Below are 14219 nucleotides of genomic sequence, written 5' to 3'. Positions count from 1 at the left end.
TCTTGAGACTCTCAGATCCACCCAAAAGGAAAGTTGAAGCGAGTCAAACTTCCAATGAAAGGAAGAAAGACATTACTCTGAACTCTTTGCAGAAATGTGTAGATCATGCATAGAAGACGTTTGTATACAAATCAGGTCTTTGGAAATTGTAAGTGTTGAAAAATTTCTATTTCTATTTCATACACTATTCTACAGGATGAACCTAATCACAGAATAAGGAGTAACAGTGTCATTTACGAATATGTACTTACATAATATAATTTGTGAATCTATATAAAAAATTAATCAAAAATGTCTTTCGATTTGTATAATCTGGCAGTTGAATATATCTAATAGAATAAGAAGTATCGCACATTATATAAATTGGGGATTTTTTCATTATATTTGTTCGCGGAGTGTTGAGACACAATGTGACCCTATTCCTAGATTACCGTCTAGGAACCCAAAAATTCAACATATGTTACAGAGCCGGTGATGATATTGTTTATGACCTTGAATAAAAAAAAATGAATAATATTTACGCCTTACCTCGAGACTACAAAAATTGTGAGTTTCAAGCAATTCATAATAGAGTATTGCTACAGTAGGATACGCGCCTTCAAGTTTAAGAAACATATATTTTAGGAAGCGCCTCTGTAGGGCTTCTAGATGATTTATATGAACCTGATAGTAGGGACTCCACACGACAGATGCATATTCCAGCCTAGATCGAACAAAAGTGAAATAAAGTAATTTCAATGTTGAAGTCTTTTGTATTTAAAATCTGTTTGAAATATGTTTTTCCTTTAATCACCTGTCGCCCCCATACGAACGACAACTCTCAGAAATTGAGAAACTTGTGCGAACTAAGGAATAACGAGGTCTTACCTTTCAACGTGTGATTCCTAATTCAGGGCGAGACGTTCGCAATCATTAGAACATGTTATATTGTGATAGAGTTTCAAGTCATCTGCGTATAAAAGGAAATTGACATCAATCTCAGCTCCGATATCATTGATGAACATATTGAACAGTAGGGGTCCTAGGTTTGACCCTTGTGGTACACCAGATGTGGCTACATATTCAACATACTTGAGGCCATTGAGTTGGACATACTGCTTACGGTAGTGAAAATACGATTCGAAAAGAGTAATTGAGTCATTGGATAACCCAAAAGCCGAAAGCTTGTTGCGCAAGATACTATGGTCAAGTCTGTCGAACGCTTTAGAAAAATCAGTGTAGATGACATCAGTCTGAGACTGACAATCAATACCCTTCGCAATACATTGAGTGATTGTTACAAGATGGGTGGTGGTTGAACGTCCTTTCATGAAACCATGTTGAATGGGGCTAAAAATGTTGCTAACATGACAGTAGATTGTCTTCTCGAAAAGCATCTCAAACACTTTACAAAAGTTGCATACGATAGAAATTGGTCTGTAATTTTTTATCTCACTTTTATCTCCTTTTGTGAAAATTGGGCAGACTTTCCACATTTTCCATATTGATGCAGTTGATGTTTTCAGACATATATTTATTAGACTGGTTAATAGTTCAACCAGAGCTGAGGCACAATCTTCAATGATGAATGCTAGAATATCATGAGGTCCCTCAGTATTGACCAATAACAAATAAAAAAGGTCAATTTCATATGATCACTAGTATTTACTTACTCAGATTATATTTTCTTGTTTAGTAGCCTTTTCAAATGATAAGGCTATAAAGACTTTGTTTTTGATCGCTAATAATGAGGTTTCAAAAAAACTTCCATTCACTTTTGTGTATAAATATGTCTCAATTTGTTCCCGAGAAATGGAAAACATTTTTTAATATCGATTTTTCAGAAATTGCTACTATTTAAGAAAAGTTTTGCATCCTCTCAAACATTTTATTTGAAAAACAATATTTCTTCAATGGGAAACCAACAATACAAGGGAATACAAAGTTAAAATAACTCATGATCTACTTCCAATTTACATGAAGAAATTAATTCAGTAGGTTATTTTGATCCAACCAGAAAAAGCAATCGAGATATTGACCTCAATAGTAATTTTTTTCGAGGCGATGCAGTACTTTTTCAGTAAGTACATTTTTTGACGAATCGACAATGAAAACGTTTTCCATTTGTAGAACACAATTCGAGACTCACAATTTATCATAACTTTATCGAGCATCTGAGATCGTAATTTCAATTGACTAACTATATTTTACAATCGAATTCGTGTGTATTGTGGAGTTATAGAATTGATTGTTGGATAAACAATATTACTCAATAATATTCATAAAGGAAAGTAAATAATTTTTCCAATAATCTCCTCTCGTACATATTTCATCAAAAGTCTAAACATATATAATCTCATTCACCTTCTTCAAGAACATGATGTATTAAACTAAAAAAAATTGGAATTCTAAAACTATTTGTATTACATGACATTTTCATCTATTTTTCAATATTTTTCAATGTTCGATCATCATACTTAGAAATGTATTGTATTACATAACATTTTCATCTATTTTTCAATATTTTTCAATGTTCGATCACCATACTTAGAAAATCTGCTCAAGTTTTTGTTGAAGTAGTACCCGCCACCCCTTCAGAACGCCACTGAGTGTCAGGATTGCAAAGAGCAGGAACCGTCAGCGCCAGACACCGAATGACGGACGCAATAGGGCTGCGGATGACACCGTACTTAGTAAAATAACCACAAAACGGTCATTTACAGTTTTATGGCGTCTTTTGGTGCCGCCTTTTGCCCAGATTTTATCTTGCAACCAGGCTATGTGAAAAGTGAGGTGGCAGTCTTATTTTATCATCACCGAATGTCATAATGATACCAAATGTCTTCTCCTGATTCGTTTTATGTATACTCGAGAATGAATTGTTTATTGCCACGACTTTTTTTCCACGCTTATGGATGTTTTGATTTTATGGTAATTTTCCATCGGGGTGGAGGAGAAGGTAACAATCGATTAGTACGTGGGCAAACAACATGAAATATAAGTTAGTGTCTGTATTATAAATCAGTTCATCTTTCTTATATGTCGACATATCGCAAATTTAATGAAATATGTTTTGATTTTTATTTTCACGCAACAAACCTTTGTAATGTATGAAACTTTATTACTCAAAAGTTAATTGCAAAACACATTCGATATATTTTTTGGGAAAGAAAGTTTTTGGCTTTCTACTACTCCATCTGATACAAAAAAAATGGATGAGAGAATCTTCAAAAGAAAGGAAGGAAGTAATCAATTTGAAAATAAGTAACTATATACATGGATGTGTAGATCATGCAAAGAAGTAACTTTCAGACACAAACTGAAAGAAAGTCCTCCTGAAACAGCTACTTTCATATAAACATTGAATTACACGAAAGAAAAAAAATTCTTTCGAAACAAATACTTCTACATGAACACTGAATTATACAGAATATACTTTTCTCTATTTATACAGAATATACTTTTCTCTATTTAGTTTGTATATCGAACATTTGTTGAGGAATAAGAATCAGATATCATTCACATGAGTTCTACTTTGATGAATGGTAATGAATTGTACTCACATGGAACACTGTCACTCTAACTGGTATACACCGTGTTTCGCCTTAAGACACTTGCCCTAAGGCTCTTCAGTACCAAATTGGATAACATTATAGAACATACACACACTTCATTCATGAATTACGGAATAAGCTTGATCTGCTTATGTCATTCACCTATTTGATTTAATTTAATGAAAGTCATTACGATGTCATCGATGACATAAGCAGATCAAGCTTATTCCGTGACATTCAAAATCGTAATTCATGAATGAAGTGTGTGTATTTTCTATAATGTTATCCAATTTGGTACTGAAGAGCCTTAGGGCAAGTGTCTTAAGGCGAAACACGGTGTATACCAGTTAGAGTGACAGTGTTCCATGTGAGTACAATTCATTACCATTCATCAAAGTAGAACTCATGTGAATGATATCTGATTCTTATTCCTCAACAAATGTTCGATATACAAACTGAATAGAGAAAAGTATCTTCTGTATAATTCAGTGTTCATGTAGAAGTATTTGTTTCGAAAGATTTTTTTTTTCTTTCGTGTAATTCAATGTTTATATGAAAGTAGCTGTTTCAGGGGGACTTTCTTTCAGTTTGTGTCTGAAAGTTACTTCTTTGCATGATCTACACATCCTTGTATATAGTTACTTATTTTCAAATTGATTACTTCCTTCCTTTCTTTGGAAGATTCTCTCATCCATTTTTTTTGTATCAGATGGAGTAGTAGAACGCCAAAAACTTTCTTTCCCAAAAATTAATCACTCCTAAAAATATAACCCATTCAAATCACATTCGATATACTTAAAACCAAATACTTAGCGGTTAGTTTACAGATTGATAATACCTACCTTGAATGCAGTAGCAGACACAGGCAGAGATATAAGCCTACCTAGTGATCTGTGGCTTTTTCTGAGCAATGTCCAATAGTCAAAAAATACTTAAAAAATTGTACCTGGTAATGAAGCTACTGACTCCCAGTTGCAGACCTCTGGAAAAATCTACCAGGATTGGCCCATTCTAAGAATGTGACTAAACTATTGTTAAACTTCATCAGATATGATTTTTGTTGTCTAATAGGTTCACTTGAGGTCACTATTACTAAATCATCATGTGAAGACACGTGAACTGTCGGAAGACAGTCTATGTTTAGGAGATAATGAAATGGCAGAGCACATACTATGCGTGCTTGTCACTTCCTGATAAATTCGCACCCAACTCCTCTGTAAACCTTGGTGAATATTAGTTCTATATTAATATTGTATCTAGAAGTATATTGAAGGCAGACCAAGTAAGCATAATTTCACGAATGGGTGATATTAGACTGTTTTTTTTAATACCCTCATAAATGCAGTTAATCTTCCTGATATGGAGACAAACAACTCCAACAAAAGTGTAGAATATTCAAGAATACATTTGGAAAATATTTCCATACATCCAGAAAAATCGAAAGAGGTGACAAAACAGGTGATTTTAATAGTAATGAATCCCATTGAGTGCTTCCAAAGACAAGCCTGTGTGAGGGTGAAACAGCTATTTTTATGTGTTTGCTCTAATTCCCAGAAATGAATTACAGGTTCTCGTAGTCCACTTGCTATTGAAGTTTCCCAGAGTTTGAACCACCAATTTGTTTTTATGCCTTTAATACAAGCGAATGAACTTCGTATTGTGAAGATTTGCACAAACTATTTTTCAAACTGCACAAATTTCGCTATTCAACAGCTTCATCAAACATGAGTCAATCAAATTTGACTCAATAATCTATACTACAACACCTGTGTCTCATTTCAGTCTTAAAGTAAATGAATATCATTTTTGATGATGCCTAGTTCCTTCTCGAGACCTTCCTTCGTATTACAGAGCCCGAAGGCACGGTCTACTAGAGTCTTGATGATTCCTCTCGAAGTCGATTGATGGTGGTTGGATTACTGGTTCAGATACCGTCCCGTGTGAGTGGGTTTTCGGTATACATATGTTTCTCATTTAGTATCGATCGTCTTCACCAATACGTCTAAGAATGGCAATTCGTTCTCCATTGTAAAAGTAGGTAGGTAGGGTAGGTAGGTCCAAAGTGAGTGGGTCTATTCGACCCTCCACCACGACCCGTAAGGGTTTATTTATTGTGGCTCATACCTATTCTCAGTCGGCCAAACAAACCCAGATTCTTAACGAAGCCGATTAGTTTGTATGGTGAGTGGTCTTTCAGGTCAGATGGTAAGAGTATGGCTCTGCCGAAGACCTGATTCGATCCCCAGCGGGCCAGGAACAAAGTATATGCTCTGTTAATGAGGTAGTGGGATAGTCAAGTTGCAAGATTCCCACCTTGATACCCACGACAACCTTCCCATATAAGGGGTTTTTGCACGTCAGCTACACCTGATGATGCCTTAGATTCAGCCGTGCAGGTCTTTTTCCCATTGTGAAAGTAATAGTAATACATTGTTGATGTGCTTCAGGAAGGTGTCCAGTTCTGTATTCCCATGGTTCCATATTATGAAGGTGTCGTCAAGGTATCTCAACCAGACTCGCTTCTTGTGAGCTTCTTCAATGGCCAGAGTTTCAAACCACTCCTTATATATCTTAAAGTGGCGATCCCATTGGCAGTCTCTCATCTTACTTAAAAAATTCGTCCTTCAGTTGGAAATTGCAGTTTCGTATACAGCATCCTAGTAATTCCATGATATTGCTTCCTAATTAATGCGTTTTTGGTTTAACCATTTGGTTTATGGAAATCTTTACGATGTTATAAAAATAAAGAGGAATCAAATACTCTACTGTACTGCTCCTAATTAGCACCTGCACCAAACGAAAAATATTTTTAAATTATAATATACTTTTAATGGAACGATTGAATAAAAAAGTATTTTCGTCTCTTCCAATTTTCAATTACTTCGTACAAATTAGCGTTTCCTAAGCAATGAAAACTATCCCTTCGGTGGCATCAGTCTGCCTGACTTATCAATACTGCAGCCTTTCTTCTACTATTGAAAAGCTATAAAAATCAACTAGAACAATATTGAGAGTGGTGTAACAAGTGGTTGTCACTGTTGATTCTTCATATGAATGAATATATTTTAATTGAATGTATTCATTGCTGTACATCGAACTTCTTCCATTCTGAAGATAGATTTATTTACTTTCACGTCGGCCACTAACGGGCGATGATTGAAGACCATTGATCCTATACGAACGCAAGTAAATATCTCTCCAGTTCATTTCTAATACCAGTCTTCATGAAACTTTTCCATATCACATCTTTTCAAGAAATCATTATCGATCCCAATAGTTCATGCTGTTTCTTCTAGCATCCAACTGACTTTTGTAGAGATCCCCTTTCTAGTATATACTTCAAGCTCTTGACTTTGTCCATGCTTTCTCCAGAGCATTCCATTTCTTTTCATTTGGGGCATTTTTTCCATTTGCGGAAATCTTTCAATTACAACATTTCCGAATTTGTTGTCAGACTACATCGCAGATATCGATGATATCTGTATCTGTAGAGTAAGAAGGGTGACTGTAAGCCCACGCACTTAGGCCACATGTGACCCATTGTACATCCTTCCGAGGAGTTGTCCTCCTAGGTCATCATCCATCATGTCCTTTCAGGAAGGTGGACAGTGGGTTGTGAACACATACTTCTCATAGCCACATACTTCTCTTCACTTACTGGGAATATACCTCAGTGCTAGAGGGACTGTGAATATTCCATCCATGTGGAATGGTAATGAATTTATTTCAGTTGCTGAATGAGGTTCTGTATGTTCCAAATGTTCTCCTAATTATATTTGATCATTTATTTTCTAGGATATTCTGCAGTATTTTCAAATCGGTTTTTTCTGTTGAATGGCCCACAATGACCGATAAGTTGAAGTAGTGGGAGAGTACTTGATACAAACATAGGTATGTTAAAACTGATTTATTCAGTAACTTCTAAATCTACTCGTATGTGCGATGCCTGGACTCAAAAATTTAATGTACTTTGGAAAGTGTGTTTTTTGTGTATTTTTTATTAAAAACCCCCTGTACCTAACACTTTCTTAATTTCTTAGAGTTCTTGGCTTCTTGTCTATCTAATGGTCTTCAGTTGGTTACTCATTGGCATTCAAACCATCCATTCAAACAAAATAACTAATTGTTAGGAATCACACGTTAAAAGGTAAGACCTCGTTAGTCCTTAGCTCGCACAAGTTTCTCAACTTCTGAGAGTTGTCGTTCGTATGGGGGCGGCAGCTGATTAACAGAAAAACAGATTTCAAACAGATTTTTTTTTAAACAGTTTGATAGTTGTATAACTTTCATACGTTTGTGACATAATATTCCGATTTTTTTGTACATATGTTTCAACTATCCTAATAATTTCAATATTTTGTTATATTATCAATTACATATAATCGAAAAAAAATATTTCCTTACTTGTTATTCACATTTATTCTTCAGTTTACGGTTTATTTCATCTGTTATGACAATTTGTTTGTTCCATATTTTCTAGAAATTTTAAATTTGAGCTATAACATATAATACCGCATTTCAATAAGCAGATATTATTCAATGACTTCCACATGCTAAACATCGGATGTCGATGAATAAAGGTATTAAAAAAAAGGTTCAGAATACACATAATATTCGATACAGGATTCAGTGTGTAAGATAATGCATAGAGCGGCTACCGACCGACTATCGGTTCGACGTGGGTGCTTTGTTTACTCACTTAAATAGACCGCCGTGTTGGTCGGTGGTTCAAGCTCCAGGCTGAACGATCGATTTTCACTTGCTATCATCCAACCCATGTTAAACAACCTCGTTAGTCCTTAGCTCGCACAAGTTTCGACTTCTGAGAGTTGTCTTTCGTAGGAGTGTGACAGCTGGTTAACGGAAGAACAGACTTTGAACAGAACAGAAATAACAGAATTGATCTGTATTTTTAGTAATTAGAGAGGAAGAATATCTTTTATGTGAACTGCTTACAGAAAACTCATTCGATAATTCTATATTCTTAATGAATTGTTTAAACATGTTAAAATGAATGATAAAGGTTTCATAACATTACTCAACATGATTGATTGCTATGCCTATGAACTAAATTTCATAATGGTACCAAATGTCTTCTCTAACATGAAGGTGTTTCGATTTAATATCGCTTTAACGGTGTCAAATGAACTATTAAAACAAACTGATAGGAACATTGATGACAGTTTCATAGGTAGGTGTTGACATCGATTTTAAATAACCAATGTATTTTAATAAATATTTATTTCTTCTGTTGAATGAATGATCGTAGTAAAGCAATTTCTCTCAAACTGGTTTTTGTGAATGACAACTGTAGGAAGTTTATTTTGTGACAGTTTGAATATTTAGGCATTCACAAAAATAATGTCTTTCAGTGGAAAAAAATATGAGGAAGTACATTTTTCAAACTTCTCTATCAGATCATGTATTCAACTGATTTCGGTAAGATTCATCAAAGATTGAAAAACCGACAGTGATATTTGAAAGACAAATATTCCCCCAGGGAGGTTGATATCTTACTTTGTCGTTTCTGTAAGCGTTACAATTCTGATCTATTGGTCCTGTAGAAACCTTTCACGAGCATGTTAAGAAACTCTATGAAAATGCTTTTCAACACGAATCTACCATCGTCAGCTTGAATTTTTCGTCATTTTACGTCGCGAAGTGTTTTCATTAGCTTCATATTTCTTATAAATACCATGTTTTCAATAACCCCACAGAAAAATCCACAGAGATGAGATCGGGAAACCTGGGAAGCTATTCAATAAATCAGTTCAATTTATTATCTTCGAACAATTTGACTAGAAATCGACACGTTCCTTTATATTTATGAGCAGATACTCCACATACAAATTAAGCCTAAAACCCCTATAAGTTTGAGGTAAAGTTCATGATAAAAATTTGTTTAAAGAGGCGGTGACAAACTTTCATAACAAGCACTATTGAAGCTGCTATGAGAAAGGACTGACCAATCATTCTTGATTCAAGTTTTCAACAACAAACAGTATAAATGAACTTACCTGAAGCCTCTTTGAAATATTGACAAAAGATTTTCTCTTGACTAAAATATTATATTATACTTGTTTCATTTTAAACATATTGCTTCGATTCTCAACTCTTCCATAACTCCTTGATTTTCAGTTTTACAAGAAAAACAGTCATACGTATTTCGTACTATAAATAACAAAGTTAACAAACAACTGTGCGCAATTCAATTCTCTCACCCTGTATAATTTTGTAATGGCAACTATAATGCAGAACTTGACATTACTTAAAAACTCAAAAATGAGTATTAAAATATGATGATGATATAGTGATGAATCCATTATAAAAAATTAGCTTTATTTAGAGCTTAATTGAATTTTCATATCTCTAGTCTCAAAATCAGTTTTTAAAACATTGCAGTATATTTCTTTGGCCTGTTTGAGCGACTCTAAGGAATAATCAATAAAAAATATGCGGAAAATTCCTAAAAATTTTCATAGTCATTTCCCACCCGATTCTAAGCCATAATTGCCATAAATTCTTCCCATTATAACTTCCTCCATTAAGCTTATCAACAACGCTATTCTACTACCAACTGGGCAACAAAAGAAGGTATATTCTGAGGGAGAATTTTAGTATGATAACGTTCTACAGGGCCATTATTATTTTATGATGTTACAAGACATCAAAAGTAATCGTTAAACGTTACTGGGGCTAATGATTGTTTATTTTAATGTGTTAAAAGACATCATTATTTACTTGTTAACACTGTTATGTCGTAACGGAGAATTTGTGAAATAGGAACTGAAGAATACATTTGATGTTTGATACTTGAAATACAATTTGATTTTATGGATGTGAAACTGTTCTTTGTTGTATAGTTTACAGAATTATTTGTAGGTATTGGTATACTTAGAATTGGGAAATTTAATATTTTTCAAAAAATACCGTATGCAGCACCAAAAACGAAACAGATCGAATATCTTGAAGACACAGTTGTCGAGAAAAAAAGGTTCAATTCAAGGGGGGCATCTTTTTATCATAACCTCAACTATTATATTTCCTTCCTCGCCACATGGTGTCCATCACCCTTAAAATTTGAAGGATGAAAGTACTAAATTAATAAAAAGGTATATATTATGAGGAATTGTGGTAAAAACAATGTCATCAAGTAACTTCAAAGATTCTACAAAATGTCAGGCAACTTTTCGAGACTAATACTCATGTATGGCTGTTCGAGCATCATTCGTATTTTAAATTATGATACTTCATTTAAAAGATAATCTGTCAGAAAATGATAAAAATTTGAAAAAGTGAAGTTCCTGGCATTTTAAGCATTTTTGAAGTTACGTGACGACACTGCAAGAGGGCGCCAAAATGAAATGTTACTCAGTTAACAGTCACATTGACATTGTAATTCACCCCGCCAATAATCCTCTGTGTTTGATGCGGTTTTGCTAAAATAAAAAAAAACTTCATGACTCCCAATAGTTTTCCATTTGTAGAATGAAATTACTGAGATATCAGCTTCTAGATATCTAGACACTAACATCCAAACTCTTTTACCAATCGATTTCTTATTCCTACCAGGAATCGCACGTTGACAGGTAAACTCTCGTTAATCCTCAGCTCAATTACTGAGAGTTGTCGTTTCTTTAGGAGCGACAGTCGTTCAACGAGAAAAACCATATGTACCCCCATCCCAGACTAAGAATTATTGGATACCAAAATTACCATTCTTGAGGTGGACTAAAAAGAGTAACGGTGAAGTACCTTCGTTAGAGTATAAAAAATAAAAAATTATAGAATTTTACTCAATTCAAAAACACATACGGGTTAGAAACGCTCCTGCCCTTGCATTGTGACGGAATCAACGCGTGTCAACCCTTGCGAAATATTTTGGTAAATCACGCCACCTACCGTCCACTAGGCCAAACTTGGTATCGATTTTTAAGAACTGGCGCATTCGCCAAGTTTGGAAGTTGTGAAGTTTCGGGTGGATAAAAAATTGTTTCAAGTACAAAAATTGTTTTACCTAAAAAAAATAATTTACTTGGTTAACACAAAAGTTTTTTTAACTATCTGCATCGTCGAAATTCCAAAATTATGCTCATTCATAGAACCTGATGAAATTTTTCTGAAATTCCTCAACAGCAATTTGATTATATGACAATTATTAATTCAGATTGGAGTGATGTATGGTTACAAACATATGATAACTGCTCTCTGGGAAATCAAGTTGGCTAAGTCAGCTGAACGATTTCCATGAAAGTATTCAAGGAAGTACTTCCAAAAATAGCATTATTCTCAAACACCAGAACTGCAACACTCTTATCAACGCACGTTTCACTAACCAAGTTAGCGTCTTCAGGAGATTCAATTCATTCTTTAATTCAATGTATTCAACACAAATTGGATATTTACAGAAATCGAATACATTGTTAGAGAAATATTGTCAGCCAGTGGCTCAGAATTCACCTAAGCATAAGATATACTTGTGCTGTTATTAGTCTCTTCTTCTGACTGGCAATTAAAAACATATCATACACATTTAATTGAGTCACCACTTCGTGTTTACCATGAATCAAATGGTCTATGCGAGAAAGCAAATATATCACCAAAGTTGAAGATATTCCTAATATTAAATTTAAATTCACCGAGTTTCTTCATCATCTGAATGTTTTGAGGTGAAATATTATATAGCTTCGGACAATAATAAAACAGAAACCATTGAGTGCGAGTTTTTCTGAAAAGAATCAGCTTGAGTTAAAGATTCCGCATGGATCTCTTTTCAGTTCTTGAATGTGCATGCTCAAATTTATGTTTATTAATTAAAATCCAGGTTAGGAAATGATAAGTATATAGACATCGAACGTTGAGAAGCTTCAAATCTAGTCTATTTTTTATAAATAAAATGTTTAAACATGTTCACTGAGGATACACTACAAAAACACACTTTTGTTTAAACATGTATTTTGGGTTGCATGTAGCCGATTTAGGGAATTATTGAAAATGCACTCCACACTTTGATATAATAAGTCATTATTGATTCAGCAAGAGAGTAATAGACGATCATGTGGCTTTTGTTGGCTAGAATGTCCCTCAGAGCATAAAACTGTCTGAACAACACTCTCAGATTTTTTGTTACATAATTAGCATGGACATCCCACCTTACATGTTTATCCACCACGACCCCCAAGTATTTTATTTCTTGTGTTCGTTCTTTTGAAGGCCAAGAGCGTATCTTTATTAGGCTGGTAGCTTTGGAGTATTGAAAACTTTATAAATTTAGTTTTATGTATGTTTAGGCTCAACAAGTTGTAGTTCAGCTATATTCGGAATGTCTGTAATATTTCTTCAGAATCTGTGTACACTTTGTCCCAAAAATGTCCAGTTGCAACTATATCTGTATTATCGGCATAGAGACTTATGTGTCCTTCGATATTAAGGATAGAACTGATGCTATTTATATAAATCAGGAACAGAACTGGACCTAGTACTGTTCCTTGAGGAATCCTTATTTTCACTTTTCTGTCACTGCTGATTTCATGATCTAGTTTGACTTTTTGCATCCTACATGTCAAGTAGTCTTGAATCAGAGAGATCGTTTGTCCTCTTATACCAAAGTAATGCAATTTCTCCATGTGATACTGTGTCAAAAGCCTTGGCAAGATCAAGAAAGATTGTTAAACACTTTTCTGATCTCTCCAAGGCTCCCACAGTTTTCTCAACAACGTCAAGAACTGCATTTTCGGTATTGGAGTTCTCTATGAAACCCAATTGTCTGTTAGTTATAAATTGATATATTTCAAAGAAATCCGTTAATCAATTCTTGATTGTTTTCTCAAAAATTTTTTCAAACTTTTTTATTACCGAGATGGGTTTGGACCTTTGGTGTAGTAATGAATATTAATAGACTTTTATCCAAACACCAAACCGTTTTTTAACACTTAGACACGTGTTTCATTCACCAAGTAATTATCTTCAAAAGGAGGATTGAACTAAATCTACATAGTGTCATAAGTGTCATGGGTGTCACACCAATAGGTGGTTCCTTATGTTTCGCTTGCGTTAACGCAGCTATTTTTATCAATTACTTTCTTGGTTTTTCCTCATTTTGTCTTCAATCGAGGACCGCCTGCCCGGTACTGACGATGCCCAATAGGCTGAAACAGCTGTCTACCGGTGGCTCTTAAATTGAAATCAATACCAATAGGTATTGGTCCACCATCGTTATTCACAATATTATTATCTTTTCTTATTTCTACACTCTCATAGGTATCTAGATGCCTGTTGTTATTAACTAACTTAATGAGCTAAAGTCTATGAACTAAAGTCTGTGGAATGGTTTTGTTGCAGAACATGATGGGTAACTGCTGATTTTTCTGGTCTACCATATTTTAGGTGTGCTAAGTTCTTTATATATCTTATTTTAATAGATTTTTCAGTCGGTCCATAATATTATCGCAGTACTTACATTTAATTTCGTAATTTCGGAAAAGTCTGGAATTCACGAAATTGAATGTAAGGACTGCGATGCTAATTATAATGGACAGACTAAAAGATCTATTGAAATAAGATATAAGGAACACTCAGCATACCTAAAATATGGAAGACAAGAAAAATCAGCAGTCGCCCATCATATTTTGCAACAAAGTCATTTCATAGACTTCAGTTCATTAAGATTAGTTAGACACGTTAACA

Source organism: Leptinotarsa decemlineata, unplaced genomic scaffold (genome assembly GCF_025532065.1).
Source record: "Leptinotarsa decemlineata unplaced genomic scaffold, Ldec_3_MD MMD2_tig00000026_RagTag_RagTag, whole genome shotgun sequence".
NCBI lineage: Eukaryota > Metazoa > Arthropoda > Insecta > Coleoptera > Chrysomelidae > Leptinotarsa > Leptinotarsa decemlineata.
The sequence above is the reverse complement of the archived record's forward strand: the minus strand, read 5'-3'. Positions refer to the sequence as shown.